Source organism: Schistocerca americana, chromosome 6 (assembly GCF_021461395.2).
Source record: "Schistocerca americana isolate TAMUIC-IGC-003095 chromosome 6, iqSchAmer2.1, whole genome shotgun sequence".
NCBI classification, from domain to species: Eukaryota; Metazoa; Arthropoda; class Insecta; order Orthoptera; family Acrididae; genus Schistocerca; species Schistocerca americana.
This window is the reverse complement of record NC_060124.1, coordinates 612,711,002-612,727,318: the sequence shown is the minus strand read 5'-3', so window position 1 is coordinate 612,727,318 and position 16,317 is coordinate 612,711,002.

The following is a 16,317-nucleotide window of genomic DNA, read 5'->3' as shown; positions in this document are numbered from 1 at the left end:
TCATCTTTAGTTATCTGCACTGCTGCCTTCTCTTCTACTATCCTTCATATCTATCAAAACAGCTCTTTAACTATTGCTCTATGTAGGATTAAGAATATGTACTGAAAACCGGATATGACAAATTTTTATCGAAAGTGACAATTTTCATTAGGCACTCCAGAACTACCACGAGAATATTAATAACAGGTAAAAATCGTAATCATCAGTATGTGTAAAATTAACAGCAAACGCATTTTTTGGTAACAATAGACGTTTTTCACCACAACAGCATGAAAGTCAGCCGCTTAGCATACGTAACCAACAATGCAGTCTACAAGGTCAACCAAACTTTAATGTTTCGCCGCGTGCACGTATAGTCTCAGCTACAACAAATAGTAACGCACAGCAGCAAGGAAATAACTACGTATAGAAAACAGTATTTCAATTCCTATCGCAATGCACCGTATAGAAGTGACTATCATGACCAACGTAAAAATAATGAGCACAATTTTCAGCGTACATTTAATAACAGTCGATCTTTTCAGCAGCAAGAACATCAACAACAACACATTATCATGAATGATCCAGACAATAGGTGTCATCCATAGCGTAATACGTCAGGAAGAGTTAATAGAACAGTTCAAATAGTGGATATGCCACAGCATCCTCCCGTAAAATAAATAACAGCACGTACGATAGAATTTGACCAGATACAGCACAGATTGCACATTCCAGTAACGCAAACAATACTTTTGACACGCAGAATTTTGTTCACGTGAATGTTATTTGAAACATGCTTTGTTAAATGCACCACTTTTATCGCACACAGATCTTAGCAGAAATTTTTCCATTGCCACCGACAGTTCCACCACAGCTTTAGGAGTACATATTTTTCAGGAAATTGAAGAAGATGGCTCTACAGTAATTAAAAACATCGCATTTGCAAGTCGCATTCTGTCGCCTGCTGAACGAAATTATTCCGTTACAGAACTAGAAACGTTATGTGTTGTTTAGGCTTTTACGAGATTTAGACATTTTCTTTATGGCAGACATGCCACCGTCTACACAGACCACAGAGCGATACAATTCTTACTTTCGGCTAAATTCACTCACGACAGATTAAGCAGATGGAAACTTTATTTACAGGAATTTAATTTTACGATTGTTCACATTCCCGGCACACAAAATGTTATAGCAGACGCACTATCGCGTTCTCTCAGCAACAATCAGCAAGACGTAGCAACCAACTTCTGCAAAGCAAATTTCAGTGTCATGTACATTCAGCAAGTTGCATTTGAAAATTTTATTTCGTCGTCATTACAGGACATAGCAAAAGAGCAAAATAAAGACAACGTGTGGAAAGAAATTAAACACCTCTGGCAAGATAAGAATAATGTTACGATTAGGAACCACTACACTGTACGCAATGACATTCTGTTTCGCCGCTCTCATCCAGACAGCCACAATTGGTTATTATGCATTCCTGACGAACTTGTTAACAAATTAATCTGGTACACTCATTTAAGCTACGCACATTACGGAGCCAGAAAATGTTTTCTTATACTGAGACAGAACTGTTATTTTGCCAATATGGAAAAACGTATACGACGAGTTTTAGCGTCATGTAAAATTTGCCAGAAAGCTAAGTCAGACACCACTTCACATATTCCTCCATTATATCCCATTGTACCTGTTAAATTGAGACATATGGCCGCAGTAGACATTTTTGGTCCAATTCCGAGAACTAATAGAGGTTATTGCTACATTTTTGTCGCTGTTGAACTCATTTCAAAATTTGTTACTTTCACTCCGTTACGCAAAGCTACTGCTAAAACTGTTTCGAAAGCATTTGTAAAACATTTTCTATTTCATGTAGGGCATGTGATGAGAGTAATTTCCGATAATGGATCACAATTTCGATCTGCTATATGGACACGCATGTTACGAGCTAGAAACATTTCTCCGATCTATATATCCAAACACCATGCTTCTTCGAAATCTTGTGAACGATTAATGAAAGAAATTGGTAAACTGTGTAGAATATACTGCCACAAAAAACACATTAATTGGGATACACACATATTCTCATTCCAAGATGTAATTAATTCCACTATGCTATCTCCGTCTGTTATACTGAAAAACATTGAACCACCAAACAAAATTAAAGAATTAGTAAACTTCCCTACCTGTCGTCTACTAAGACACCACGAAATAATTGACATTGCGCTGAACAACATCAAACGTGCCGCAGAGCGCCGGAGAAGACAGCAAAAACAGGTTTGTACACGCCAAGACTTTCACATTGGACAGAAGATATTAGTACGAACACACTATTTATCCAGCAAATTAAAAGGTAAGTGCAGTAAATTTGAACTTCTATACGCAGGTCCATATCGGATTCGCAGTATTCCTCACCCCAGTGTTGTACACGTCGAAACTCTGAGAACCAGAAAATCGAAAGGAAACCACCACTTACCCAACATAAAACCCTCTATTGAGTGAACATACTTTACGATTTCTCGCACTGTAATGCTATTTACTAATTTTTATGATCATTTCTGCAATTATATTCACGTGACTAATTATTAATGACTATCGTATTTTTTCTTCGCAAGTGCCCGGCAAGGTAAGGTTAGCAGGTCGCTCTTCTTGTCGTTACACATCAGACAGTGCATATATTCCAGATGAACTTAGGCATTTTATGAATAATTATGCAAGTCAATGTAGTGACGTATTAATTTTATCAAATTCTCTCTCCATTAAAGTCTTTAATTCTCGCCTCTATTAACTACACTAAATACAAGCTGAACACAACGAACGTCACATTTTGTCTTTTTTATGTACGATTGTTTTCATGTTTGGTTTATATGCACTGTGAAATAGTTAAGGTATAACACAGCAGTTGATTTTGACATTTTTTGTCCTATGATATCTCAACATCGTGACTGTTTTACATTTTTTCTTTTTCTTTTTTTTTTTTTTTTTTTTTTTTTTTTTTTTTTTTTTTTTTTGCTGCTGCATTGTGATATTCTCTGTACATTTTTGCCTTTAAACACTGTCTATGCTTTTGACATATTACGTTTTCTGTCATGATATGCTGTTGCTTAATTGTGTCACCATTAACCAGTCATTATTTAGTGGGTATATGATTTAAATGCAAGGGATTAATCTTTGTTCATCAATTTCAGAAAGAAATGATACGTAAAGGAAATAAATTAAACAGAAATGGGAATTTCACATACGGAATGAACGAAAGAAGATGCAAAAAACCTTATGAGGAAGAGTAAATGGATCAGAATTAACAAGCATTAACAAGAATATGCTATGCACATCGTAGAATAGCAGTCTTAACTAATTTTTTCTTTCAGAATACAAGGCGATTGATGCAGGCTGTCAGACAGAACTACACATCTTAGTTTTAAGTGATGAAATATGCTAGAGATTAGGAATAGTTGTGTAATGAATAATGAAGTGATTTTTTTGCGGATGATAATGAATACTGATGAAGAGTAATGATGAAGAGTATGCTACTATGAATAATGAAGTTTTTCTTTACAGGTGATGATAATAATGAAGTTATGATAATATGGATAATGAAGTGTTTCTTTACATATGAGGATGATGTTGAAGTTTTTGTATTTATGCTATGTAGTTATTTAAGTATTTGTTGCAGTTTGTTTTGACAGTATGTTTTATATCGTATGGTATGATGACTGAAGGTTTTGGAAAGGACAGCTATGGAACACATTTTGATGCACATTTCACTACCTGTTAATTCGAAGTTCACTACTTTTCAGCATAGTCTGCGGTTCTTCTTTCAGCTCAATAATCCATTTTGTATTTTTTTTCCAGGAGAATCTTTTCATGATACTTACTAAACTTGTTACTTATTATACCTGTTCTAGTACTTGCATTTTTATTTTTTACCCATTTGTGTCTATAATTTATAAATGTGATCACATATACTGCCTTGTTACATAGCCTTGCTACAGCTGACTCATGACGAATGACGTTACCTATCCTCATTTGCAGCAATAGATCAAAAGCAAATATTGTTATGCCTCAGCAACTAATTATTGATCCCAACACAATGCATTGCTAGCACAAAACAAAAAAAAACAAAAATGTATTACCAGTCCCAAATAATGCTACTAGTTTAAGAGAATTCTGAATAATACTGATCAGCTCTGAATAGTATGTCACTTCAGTAATGACTTCTTAATGATACAAAAAAATATATATAAAATAATGCTTTGTAACTGGCTAATAACTGCCACTGTTTATTGTAATGAGACTACTTATAATGCCCATGATTATTAATGCTATGACTGTAATTAACTGATTTTTAATAATGACTTCTTAATGATCTGAATAATACTGAATGATGAACAATGTTTTATACTATTCAATACTTGCTGGCCACTGAGTGCCAATAATTAATATAACTAAATGAATTATCACTTTTCATATTTTGCTAACTGGCCACTGAGTGCCAATAATTAATGTCACTAAATGAATTATGTTATTAATTATGCCATTAATTAGCTCCTGTTTTCAATGATGACTTTTCATGTTCTATAACTGGCCACTAAGTGCCAATAATTAATGTCACTAAATGAATTATGTTATTAATTAAGCCATTAATTAGCTCCTGTTTTCAATGATGACTTTTCATGTTCTATAACTGGCCACTGAGTGCCAATAATTAATGTCACTAAATGAATTATGTTATTAATTATGTTTATGACTTTTCATGTTCTATAACTGGCCATGAGTGCCAATAATTAATGTCACTAAATGAATTATGTTATTAATTATGCCATTAATTAGCTCGTTTTCAATGACTTTTCATGTTCTATAACTGGTCACTGAGTGCCAATAATTAATGTCACTAAATGAATTATGTTAATAATTATGCCATTAATTAGCTCTTGTTTACAATGATGATGACTTTTCATGTTTTGGTAACTGGCCAATGAGTGCCAATAATTTGTATAACTCAATGTATTATGTTAATGCTAGGCCAATAATTGACTCTTTTTTTTTTTCAATGAAGACTTCTGATGAACATTATTCTGTCATACTAAATATGTTTAGTAACTGGCCAAAGACTGCCGCTGTTTATTGTAATACGATTACCCATGATGCCAATAATTTAATTTTATGAACATTATTCTGTAATACTAAATACATGGTACAGAAATGTTCAATAACTAGGCTATGAATGCCGCAAACTACTAATGTAATTCCTAATGAAGACTAGTATGTGACGTAATGTCCTTCACCTTCTGACCTCACCACCCTGAATTACTGCAATATCCATTTGTCCTGTACATCCTCCTGATCATGGAGCACTATATTTGGTTTTTGCACTAATTCTACGTTGGTGTGCCTTGTAAGAGCGTGGTGTTGACATGTCATGCTGTCCACCACCATGAGCGATGAAGACGTTATTATGGTCCCACTGTTTGGTGTACCTGATGTACTGCCAAAATGATAACATGGAAGATTACTACGACATTTCAGTGTCTTGGCTACGCTGATAAATACTAATGGAAAAAACTTCAAATTGTGTCACTTGGTGTTGTACTTCTGTGGAAAGATATGGACTTTCAGAGCAGCTATGTGCAATCTAAAGTGCTACAACCATGATGCAATCCTTCCCTTTCCTATCCTAATTCTTGTCACATAGTGAAAATCATTTTTGCTAACATCATTTATGTTCATGGCCTATACATTTTTTTCGATTTGCTGAACTCCAATGCAAGTACACTTATGTCACTTGTCGACATGATTTTTTGCCATTATGTTTATTTGTTGTGAAAATGCTAAAGACATTTTTCGATTTGTTCTGAAGTACAGTATATGTGCACTCTTGTCTTTTATATTGTATATACATTTTTCTGATTTGCTGATACGCTCTGTACTCATTGTATACATTTTTTGTGATTGTCTAATGTTTTGTACTCGGTGCATGTGCACCACATTTAATTCATGTACTATATCTGTATATATGCTGTAACTGTAAAGTTAATTAGTTAAAAAAAAATTTCTTGCGATGGTAAGTCCAAATGACTCACCATCACTGCCAAATTTTTGCCCCGCCAGTGGAGGGTTATGAAACACGTATGTTGTGTGGCGGCGATGGCGAGGCATTGCAGAGTCTCTGACCAGAGAGCTATTTGTCGTTCCTAGTCTGCGCTTGACCGCGCGAGAGTTCAGTTCTGTGGCAGTCGAGTTACGAGACAGTTCAGTTGCGGGTTAGCAGTTGTGTGTGAGCAGTCGGCGGGCGTCGACATGGCATTCTGGTCAAGATTCAGGACGAGGTATATTATTTTTAAATAAGGTAATGAAGCAGCATTGCGCTCAGCTAATGATGTAAATTAACTGTAACTAATTTGTCCAAGAATCGGCCCAATAATAATTTTGTTTTCAAAGCAATTTTTTAACAAAGAATCCTTTAATGAAAGAAATATTTCCCTTGCTATTCCTTAAAGAAAAGTTTCCCTTAAATTCAAAATTTTTGCAATGAATTTCCTCCAAGCTATGGCGAAAAATAAGAGCAGATGCAGTTTTACTAAGGTAAGAATTGCAGTTTAATTAGTGCACAGGGCCTAAGATCGACATTTCGGTCTATTTGCATTTTCATTGTGACTGAGATTTCATTATATTGAATTGTGTTATATTTTTTTGTGGGCAGCTTACATTAGGGTCAGATTGCTAATTTTTATTTAATTGTCATTGTCATTAAATTTATTTGCTGGGAGGTTGCATTAGGTTGTATTCTTGTTAACATTCAATTATTGTGTTTCAAAATTTCTCTGGGGAGCTTACACTTAGCTCAATGACTATTCACATTTGAAATAATATCATTTCATTTTTTTGTGGGGAGGTTACAGCCTTGAAGACACTAAACTAACAGCCTTCTTAAGTTTATGAATGAAGGATATAAGTAAGTACTATATCCAAAAACAATTAAGTTTTACATTTTGCTGTAAGAAACTCGTTTGGAATCTTTCCTTTTATTATTATTATGTACATGTGTGACCTTTTTGTGTCCTCTTCCCAGTTTGACAAGCACATCTGATTTACTTAATGAGGATATTTATGGTTACAAACAAAAAAAAAAAACAAAAAACATGTGGTGACAATGCAACCTGCGAACAAAGATCATCTTCCAAAATTTTACGAGCCTAGGAAGTAAGCACAATGATTTGGACATAATAGCATGTTTTAATAAACCAGATGTTTCAGTTATTACTGAGCACTGGTATACCAAAAAAGAACCTTATTATGCACCAATTAACAAAAAATTTCTGCTCGTCTTTCAGTAGGGATATCAAACCTTATGGTGATGTTGCAAAAAGTGCCAATAGTTGGTGCTCAATTCCTTACATATTGAAGGTGTTACTGAACTTTCTGCGATAAGCTATAGATGGGAAAGCTAATCTCTATCAATTGCTTGTAGAGAGAGATAGTAAATACTCTGGGAAAACGGCTGGGTAATAATGCTGATAATTGTTCACAGTTTAATAAAACCTTATCTAACACAAATCAGTTTTCACTCTTAAGAATGGCGAGTGGCATACACTGATCTAACATTACTGATATGTAATACAGGGTACCCAGGACTTAGTACTGGGATACTTTCTTTTGTCGATTTATGTAAATGACAAAATACTGCTCCCTAAATTCAAGGATAGTTCTGTATGCTGATGCTACATCTATTGCATGCACGTGTAAAGGTCATGAGCAACTACAAAAACTATGAAACTGTATTACGAATGAAATAATTCAGTATTTCTATGAAAGTCATCTCATTGTCAGCACAAGATAGCAGCAGTAATGGATTTTCACCCCACAAGACAGATTTTGAAATTCAGTTGTGCACTGGAACTGATATTGTCATCAAAGAAAACTACTGCTTGGTTACAGTTAAACTTTCTATATTTAACATGTTATAACATGGAAACTAATAACAGTACAAGAACACAACTTGGTAGCAGTAATGTCAAGGACATGAGGAAGAGAAATAATGCAGAATCAATTCAATTGAAACACTTTTAATGTTTCCAGAATGAGAAACATCCCACAGGCTGTGGCTAAGCCATGTCTCTGCTATATCCTTTCTTTCAGGAGTGCTAGTTCTGCAAGGTTCGCAGGAGAGCTTCTGTAAAGCTTGGAAGGTAGGAGACGAGATACTGGCAGAAGTAAAGCTGTGAGTACCGAGCGTGAGTCGTGCTTCGGTAGCTCAGATGGTAGAGCACTTGCTTGCGAAAGACAAAGGTCCCGAGTTCGAGTCTCGGTCGGGCACACAGTTTTAATCTGCCAGGAAGTTTCACTTTTAATGTGCTGCTACAGTCCACCACACCAGTACCATTGCTGGTGACGGTGATGGAGGCTGCTATGAAAAGCTTGCGATTTTATTCAAATCTGATGTGGCAAGTTAACAAAACTTTTTATCCATGTGAGTAAAATTATTGTGTAAAATTGATAGCGCAGCTTCTTAGAGAAGTCTTTTCAGGGCCCTTCGGAGTCTCTCACTTACATGTCAACATATTTACTCCCTAATAGTATTTGTTGTTCATAATAGGGGTAATTTTACTCTGTTCAGTGAAATGAACTTGCAAAATACTGGAAGTAAAAACAATGTCCATGTAGACTATACATCCCTGCCTACGATTCAGAATGGAATATCACATTCTGATCGAAAGTCTTTAACAGGTTGCTGCTAGACATCAGGCAGAAAACTGAAAATCCTAAGGTAATAAAAAAATACAAAGTAAAAAAAATATTTTATTAGCTTCTCCTTCTATAATTATAATTAAACACAAAGTTTCGACTCACGAATGCAATTTCTAGTTAATGTTAACACTAAGGTTCAAATTAACAGGATTTTAATGTTACCATTATATGTACAGCTGACAGTAGTCATTGTAAAATTATGAAATGACTTGTACAAAGTATCAGAGAAAAACAGCATTTAAAAAAAAAAACCAACCTTTCTAGCTTTCAGGGTTGTTACTTCCTTCCTCTGGTAAGATGAATATAGTTTGTGATTGGAAATGAGGGGAAGATCACTTACACCACCCGTATAGAACAATTATGTGACACATTCATGAGTACTGCTCCAATGTTTGAGATCCAGGTCAGATTTAAGCAACACATTGAAGCAACTCAGAGTCTGGATGCTATATAGGTTACCAGTAATTTCAAACTATGTGTGAGTATAATGAAGATGCTTGGAAAACACATGTGAGAATCCCTGGAGGGAAAATAATGTTCTTTTTGTACCACACTATTGAGAAAATTTAGAAGGCATGAGAAATCTGGGCTCGGATGGTAGATAGCCTTTCTTCCCTCTCTCTGTTTGCGAGTGGAACAGGAAAGAAAATGATTTGTAGTGGTACAAGGTACCCTCCACCAGGTACCATTTGGTTGCTTGTGTAGTATGTATGTACATCAAAATACGAAAGAAAATTGTGACTGCCTACTACATTAAGAAGTAATAGTTGAACTAACCTAAGCTTTGTGATTTACTTCAAATGTTTTGTCCCACTGATACGCTCTGACGATCAGTGACTTGCATCTATAGCAGTCTTACAATTTGGAGATGTCAGTAGGCTTACTGCTTAGATCTATTAATATTCCCTCATTGAGCTCTTTTTATCTTAAGATCACATAAACTGGATTTTTGAGATACTACATACAGGGAGATGTGATTGGCATATAGCTGTCTGTTTACAGAAAAACAGCGATCAAAATTTAAGCATATCGGTAACACACACTGGGCAAGAGCACATATCTGGGCTAGAGCACTATACTGGATTTCGCCCCCTTCCCCCCCCTTTCCCTAGAAACCTTGGCTGGAGTAATAACTATTTGTAGCATAGTCTGAGGTCTACATTAGGTTGAAAAGCGATAATTTCGTCGACAGTTGCGGAACACAGCGAATGAGAAATAACGGTTGTGATAACAGACAGACGTGTGGCTTTGCCTAATATTTGTTTGCGGCGTATTTAAATGCACTTTCCCACATTTAATGCATTTCTCATAATAAAAAAGTAAAACTACTGGGTCATCCCCAAAAAACATATATTAGAAAATGAACAATCATCCGACGTTTTTTGATGCATATTATTTACAGATATCGTACACAAACTGGAAAAATGCAATGGGCGTTCCACTACGTATCCTTTACGATATTTGATTTGTTTTTCCGCATTTGCTACTGCTGGTATGGGTTCAAAGACAAATTCGTGCTGCAAACGTGTCAGTGGTAGTTAGCCTACGTTGGTAAGCTGCAATTCATGCGTTAAAAACATTTATACACATTGTCCTCAATGCGTAATGTGTGTTATGCTATAAATCACTCTGCCTTTCGACCAATAATTTGTTATCAGTTGGCTTCAATCAATCACGTAAGACTCTAATGTGTAACTTTGACTACGCTGCGGATTATTATGTCACCATAATCCAGATTATTCGCATTCAAACCTTCTTTCTACATTTAATTCTGTTAATGGAAGCTTCATTCAAACAATCTGGATTGATTTGACGTTCCAAAACAATAGCTGATGCCGATGGCAAGTCTGTACAAACGCTGTGGCCAACGTGTGACGTCACTTACGTCAACAGAGTTGTTTACAGGTCTAGTCACCAGGCAGCGCTGTCACGCTTTCAGCCTTACTGATGACGTCATGAAGCGATTCCTCGGGGCCCGCGAGACGCACGTTGCTGATGCCTTGTGGATTTGTGTATGATGGCGGGATTTGTGTGCGTTAAAGCTTTTCAATCACGGAAAAAATTGATAATACTTGCTGCAAAAGCACATGTTCGCAGAGGAGAAAGGGTAGTTTATATTCCAGACAATGGACGGTAAGTAACTTCCATTAGTAATCTTATCATGCGCAAGAAAAGTAAAATGTATGGTGAATCTACAGAAATTTCATTCTTTGTGCAGATAGTATTCTGATGCATTATGTTACTCAGTAAAGTTTCTTTCAATGCATCTATGTGGATTATTTGTGGTAACGGCGTATTCTCATAACAAATGGCTTCGGTATTTAAGTTGCAATCATCGTAACTTTTTACTGATCAAAAATTGTGTAGTAACTGTATTCTAACAGTGACCTGCACATTTGAAAACCTTTGAATGTTCACAATTAATCATTGATCATAGTCAGTATTTTTGACAGTAAAATAGATATGAATTGCAGTGACTGAATCCAGATTTGTGAGTGGTGTAATGTGTTTTTGTAATGGATGTTTCAGAGTTTCTGAAGTGAAAGTCCAAGGAAGAGAAGACAACAAGGAGTAGCTTTTTTGTCTGTTTCATGGTTTATAGGCCTATTGGGGAAACTCCCCATGTAAAAAAACGAGTAACCCATCCAGCTTGGTACCTCTATGTTGATGTGGAAATCCGAGCATTGGTAATAAAGAAATTAATTCTGTGTGTGTCTTTCTTTTGATTCCTTTATCATGTTGCTTATAGTAGACCAAATTTAATTAAAATACCCAGGTGATAATTTCAACATAAATTGGACTATGTGCATAGCTGCTTCTCGCAGGCAAAGTATAAATATTCACCATCCTATGGCATGCGTGTTCACTAGTCAGTTATGGCAAGAGAAATCACTGACTCAAGGCATAATTTGCTTGGTAGACATAATTGGAAATGGCCTTTTTAGTTATAAGTTTACATTATTAGATTATAGTACTCCCTGAGAGATTATCTTCTGCATTTCTTGGCCCTGAGATGATTAGGTCTGGAATACAGCATTAAGTGTGCTGCTCTGCTGTCAGCAGCATGGTAGTCAATGTGTTAAGCAGTCGTTTAGGAACTAATGTGAAGTATATGCATCTGTACAGCCTTGGCTAAAAAGATACAGCTAGAATGCTAATTACTGTTTCAGGAATTATCCTTTACACAGTTAAATATATTATGTTAAATATGTATCTAAAACTGAATTCATGAATAACTTTGTAGTCATGTAAATAAAAATACCGCAAACCAAAATATTGTCTTGAAATGGTAGGGGATATCAAATATAAGTAAATATTTTTCCTCGGTAAGATTAAAGTGTAAAATTGCTGATACCTGGTTGTTACCATGAGATCAGTGCTGGCCCCAGCAGAGCAATGTGCTGTGACCACCGGCACCTTCATGCCAGCCAACGGGTTAATACACAAAACAGGGCAGTACAAGACTTGGTCCATAATTGTCATTGGTTGAAGCAACTAAAATTACATTTCTGAGGTATGCTGGAACTGTGTTATTGGTATATTCCCCAGTATGATTTAAAATTTTTGCATTGAAATGGCACTGACAGTGTGTAATATATTTTGCAACTGAGAATATATTTCAAGAAACCCTTTCAAACCAAACCTGACAATTATATTGACACAAGTAAACCTACCTGAATGGCACACTGGGTTACACAAGCATTAGCTGTAGGTGTAGAATAGGTAATTTACACAGAAAACTTTTCATACAAATTTTATTGCCAAGCACACTAAAGTTAAGAGAAAGATGCAATGTCTAGATGAGATAAACATGGACACACAATAACTCGTTTTGCTCAGATATATGAAAAATTAACTGTAGTATTATATGATGTATGACATATAACACATCTGAGGTGCAAATTTGTGGAGAGGAGAGATTGCATTGAATCTGTTGTGTATGGTGCATATTTTGTTGCAGTGCTGGGATGATGTTATCCGGATTTCAAAATTAGGGGTCTTGTGATGAAACTGTCATTAGTTTTAATATTTAAAAATAAACAAGCCTGAAAAAGGAAGCTGAATAGGACTTTAAATTAAATTACAAAAATTTTCTTGTTTTGCACATTCATTGTGGCTGACACTTAAAAGCTCGTGGCTAGTAGCTCTTATTGACCTTTGTGTCAGCCACAGTGAACATGTCGAAGATTTTAAAGTAACAAAGTAGTAGTTGACATTCTGGTATTAATGGATGGCAGCAGGAAACACAGCAATGAAATAATGTGAATTACTTAAACCAGGAGTTAAACAAGTCTACATAGCTATGAACACAGTCAAAAAATGGATGTTTCAAATGGCTCTGAGCACTATGGGATTTACCTTCTGAGGTCATCAGTCCCCTAGAACTGAGAACTACGTAAACCTAACTAACCTAAGGACATCACACACATACATGCCCAAGGGGGGATTCGAACCTGCAACCGTAGTGGTAGCGCCGTTCCAGACTGTAGCGCCTAGAACCACTCGGCCACCCCGGCCGGCGAACGCAGTCATTTCACACTTCTTATTCACTGCATATTTGTGTGCTATATCTAATACAGTAACCTTTTATTTTCTCATCTTTGATCTGGAACACGTGTCACATCCTACTTGTTTTCCTAGAGCAACTCTAGGTTTACAAGATCCACATTTCAGAATTCTGGTAATTGCTAGTCCTACCTCATGCTGAATGTGTGGGTTGATAGCTGTCTCTTCAGATATGATCTCATCAACTGCCATTTCAGAAACTTGATGCAAAATGTGATTATTCAATTTTCTGTCAGTGATGAATATATCACTAATGTATAGGTATGTTCATGATGGTACAGAACAGTGCAGGGCCATCTTCTGGAACACCTGCTGGGTAGACTAAACTGTGCACTTCACATCCAGTGCATCAATTTCTTCATAGATCTAACATTACTGATAAGTAATACAGGGTTCCCAGGACTTTGTACTGGGACAATTTCTTTTGTTGATTTGTGTAAATGACAAAATACTGCTCCTCAAATTCAAGGATCGTTCTGTATGCTGATGCTACACCTATTGCTTGCAAGTGTAAAGATCATGAGCAACTACAAAAACTATGAAACTGTATTACAAATGAAATAATTCAGTATTTCTATGAAAGTCATGTCATTGTCAGCACAAGATAGCAGCAGTAACAGATTTTCACCCCACAAGAGAGATTTTGAAATTCAGTTGTGCACTGGAACTGATATTGTCATCAAAGAAAACTACTGCTTGGTTACAATTAAACTTTCTATATTTAACATGTTATAACATGGAAACTAATTACTGTACAAGAACATAATTTGGTAGCATCAATGACAAGGACATGTGGAAGAGAAATAATGCAGAATCAATTCAATTGAAACACTTTTAATGGGCTGCTACAGTACACCATACCATTACATACCAGTACCACTACTGGTGACGGTGATGGAGGTTGTTATGGAAATCTTGCAATTTTATACAAATTTGATATGGCGAGTTAACAGAACTTATTTTGTAAAATCAATAGCTCAGCCTCTTACAGAAGTCTCTTCAGGGTCCTTGGGAGTCTTTCACTTAAATGTCAACATACTTACTCCCTAATACTATTTGTTGTTCATGATAGGGGTAATTTTACTCTGTTCGGTGAAATGAACTAGCAAAATACTGGAAGGAAAAACAATGTCCATGTAGACTATACATCCCTGCCTATGATTCAGAATGGAATTTCAAATTCTGATCAAAAGTCTTTAACAGGTTGCTGCTAGACATCAAGCAGAAAACTGAAAATCCTAAGATATTAAAAAAATACAGAGTAAAATAATTATTTTATTAGCCTCTCCTCAAGGATGCATATGCTAGTTAACACTAAGGTTCAAATTAACAGTGTTACCATTATATGTTGGGCTGTCAGTACTCATTGTAAAATTCTGAAATGCTTTGCACGAAGTATGAGAGAAAAACAGCACTTGAATAAAAAAACAATTTCTAGCTTTCAGGCTCAATACTTCCCTCCTCTGGGAAGATGAATATGTTTTGTGACTAGAAATGAGGGGAAGATCACTTAGACCACCCGTATAGAACACTTATGTGACGCATTCATGAGTACTGCTCCAAAAATTTGAGATCCAGGTCAGATTTAAGCAACACATTGAAGCAACTCAGAGGCTGGATGCTAGATAGGGTACCAGTAGTTTCAAACTGTGTGCGAGTATTATTTTGTATAACACTATTGAGAAAATTTAGAAGGCATGAGAAATCAGGGCGCGGATGATAGACAGCATTTCTTCCCTCTCTCTATTTGCGAGTGGAACGGGAAAGAAAATGATTTGTAGTGGTACAAGTTACTCTCCACCAGGTACCATTTGGTTGCTTGTGTAGTATGTATATACACAAAAATACGGACGAAAATTGTGACTGCCTACTACATTAAGAAGTAATAGTTGAACTAACCTAAAGCTTCGTGATTTACTTCAAATGTTTTGTCCCACTGACACACTCTGACAATCAGTGACTTGCATCTACAGCAGTCTTACAATTTGGAGATGTCAATATTGCTTCGATCTATTAATATTCCCTCATTGAGCTCTTTTTATCTTAAGATCACGTAAACTGGATTTTTGAGAAACTACATACAGGAAGATGTGATTGGCATATAGCTGTTTGTTTACAGGAAAACAACGATCAAAATTTAAGCATATCGGTAACACACACATGGCAAGAGCACATATCTGGGCTGGAACACAGCGAATGAGAAATAAAGGTTGTGGTAACAGACAGACGTGTGTCTTTGCCTAATATTTGTTTGCGGCATATTTAAATGCACTTTCCCACATTTAACGCATTTCTCATAATAAAAAAAAATAAAACTATTAGGTCATCCCCAAAAAACATATATTACAAAATGAACAAGCATCCGACGTGTTTTGATGCATATTACGTACAGATATCGTACACAAACTGGAAAAATGCAATGGGCGTTCCACTAAGCATCCTTTACCATATTTGATTCGTTTTTCAGCATTTGCTACTCCTGGTATGGGTTCAAAGACAAATTCGTGCTCAAACGTCTCAGTGGTAGTTAGCCTACATTAGTAAGCTGCAGTTAATGCGTTAAAAACATTTAGACACATTGTCCGCAATGCGTGATATGTGTTATGCTATAAATCATTCTGCCTTTCGGCCAATAATTTGTAATCAGTTGGCTTCAATCAATTACGTACGACTCTAATATGTAACTTTGACTACACTGCGGATTTATCATGTCACCATAATCCAGATTATTCACATTTAAACCTTCTTTCTACATTTTATTCTGTTAACGGAAGCTTGATTCAAACAATCTGGATTGCTTTGACATTCCAAAACAACAGCTGAAGGCAGGTCTGTATAAACCATGGAGGTAATTCTTACCTCCATGGTATAAACCATGGAGGTAAGAATAGAGGGAGATGCCGTGACATCACAGCTGCAAAGCTATGTGAAGCCGAGGGTAGCCATCTCAGTCCGACCAAAACATTGCTGCTGTAAGCTTGTGTGCATAGGCTTGTCGCTCGCTTTTGGAAGGATTTTGCGCTATTA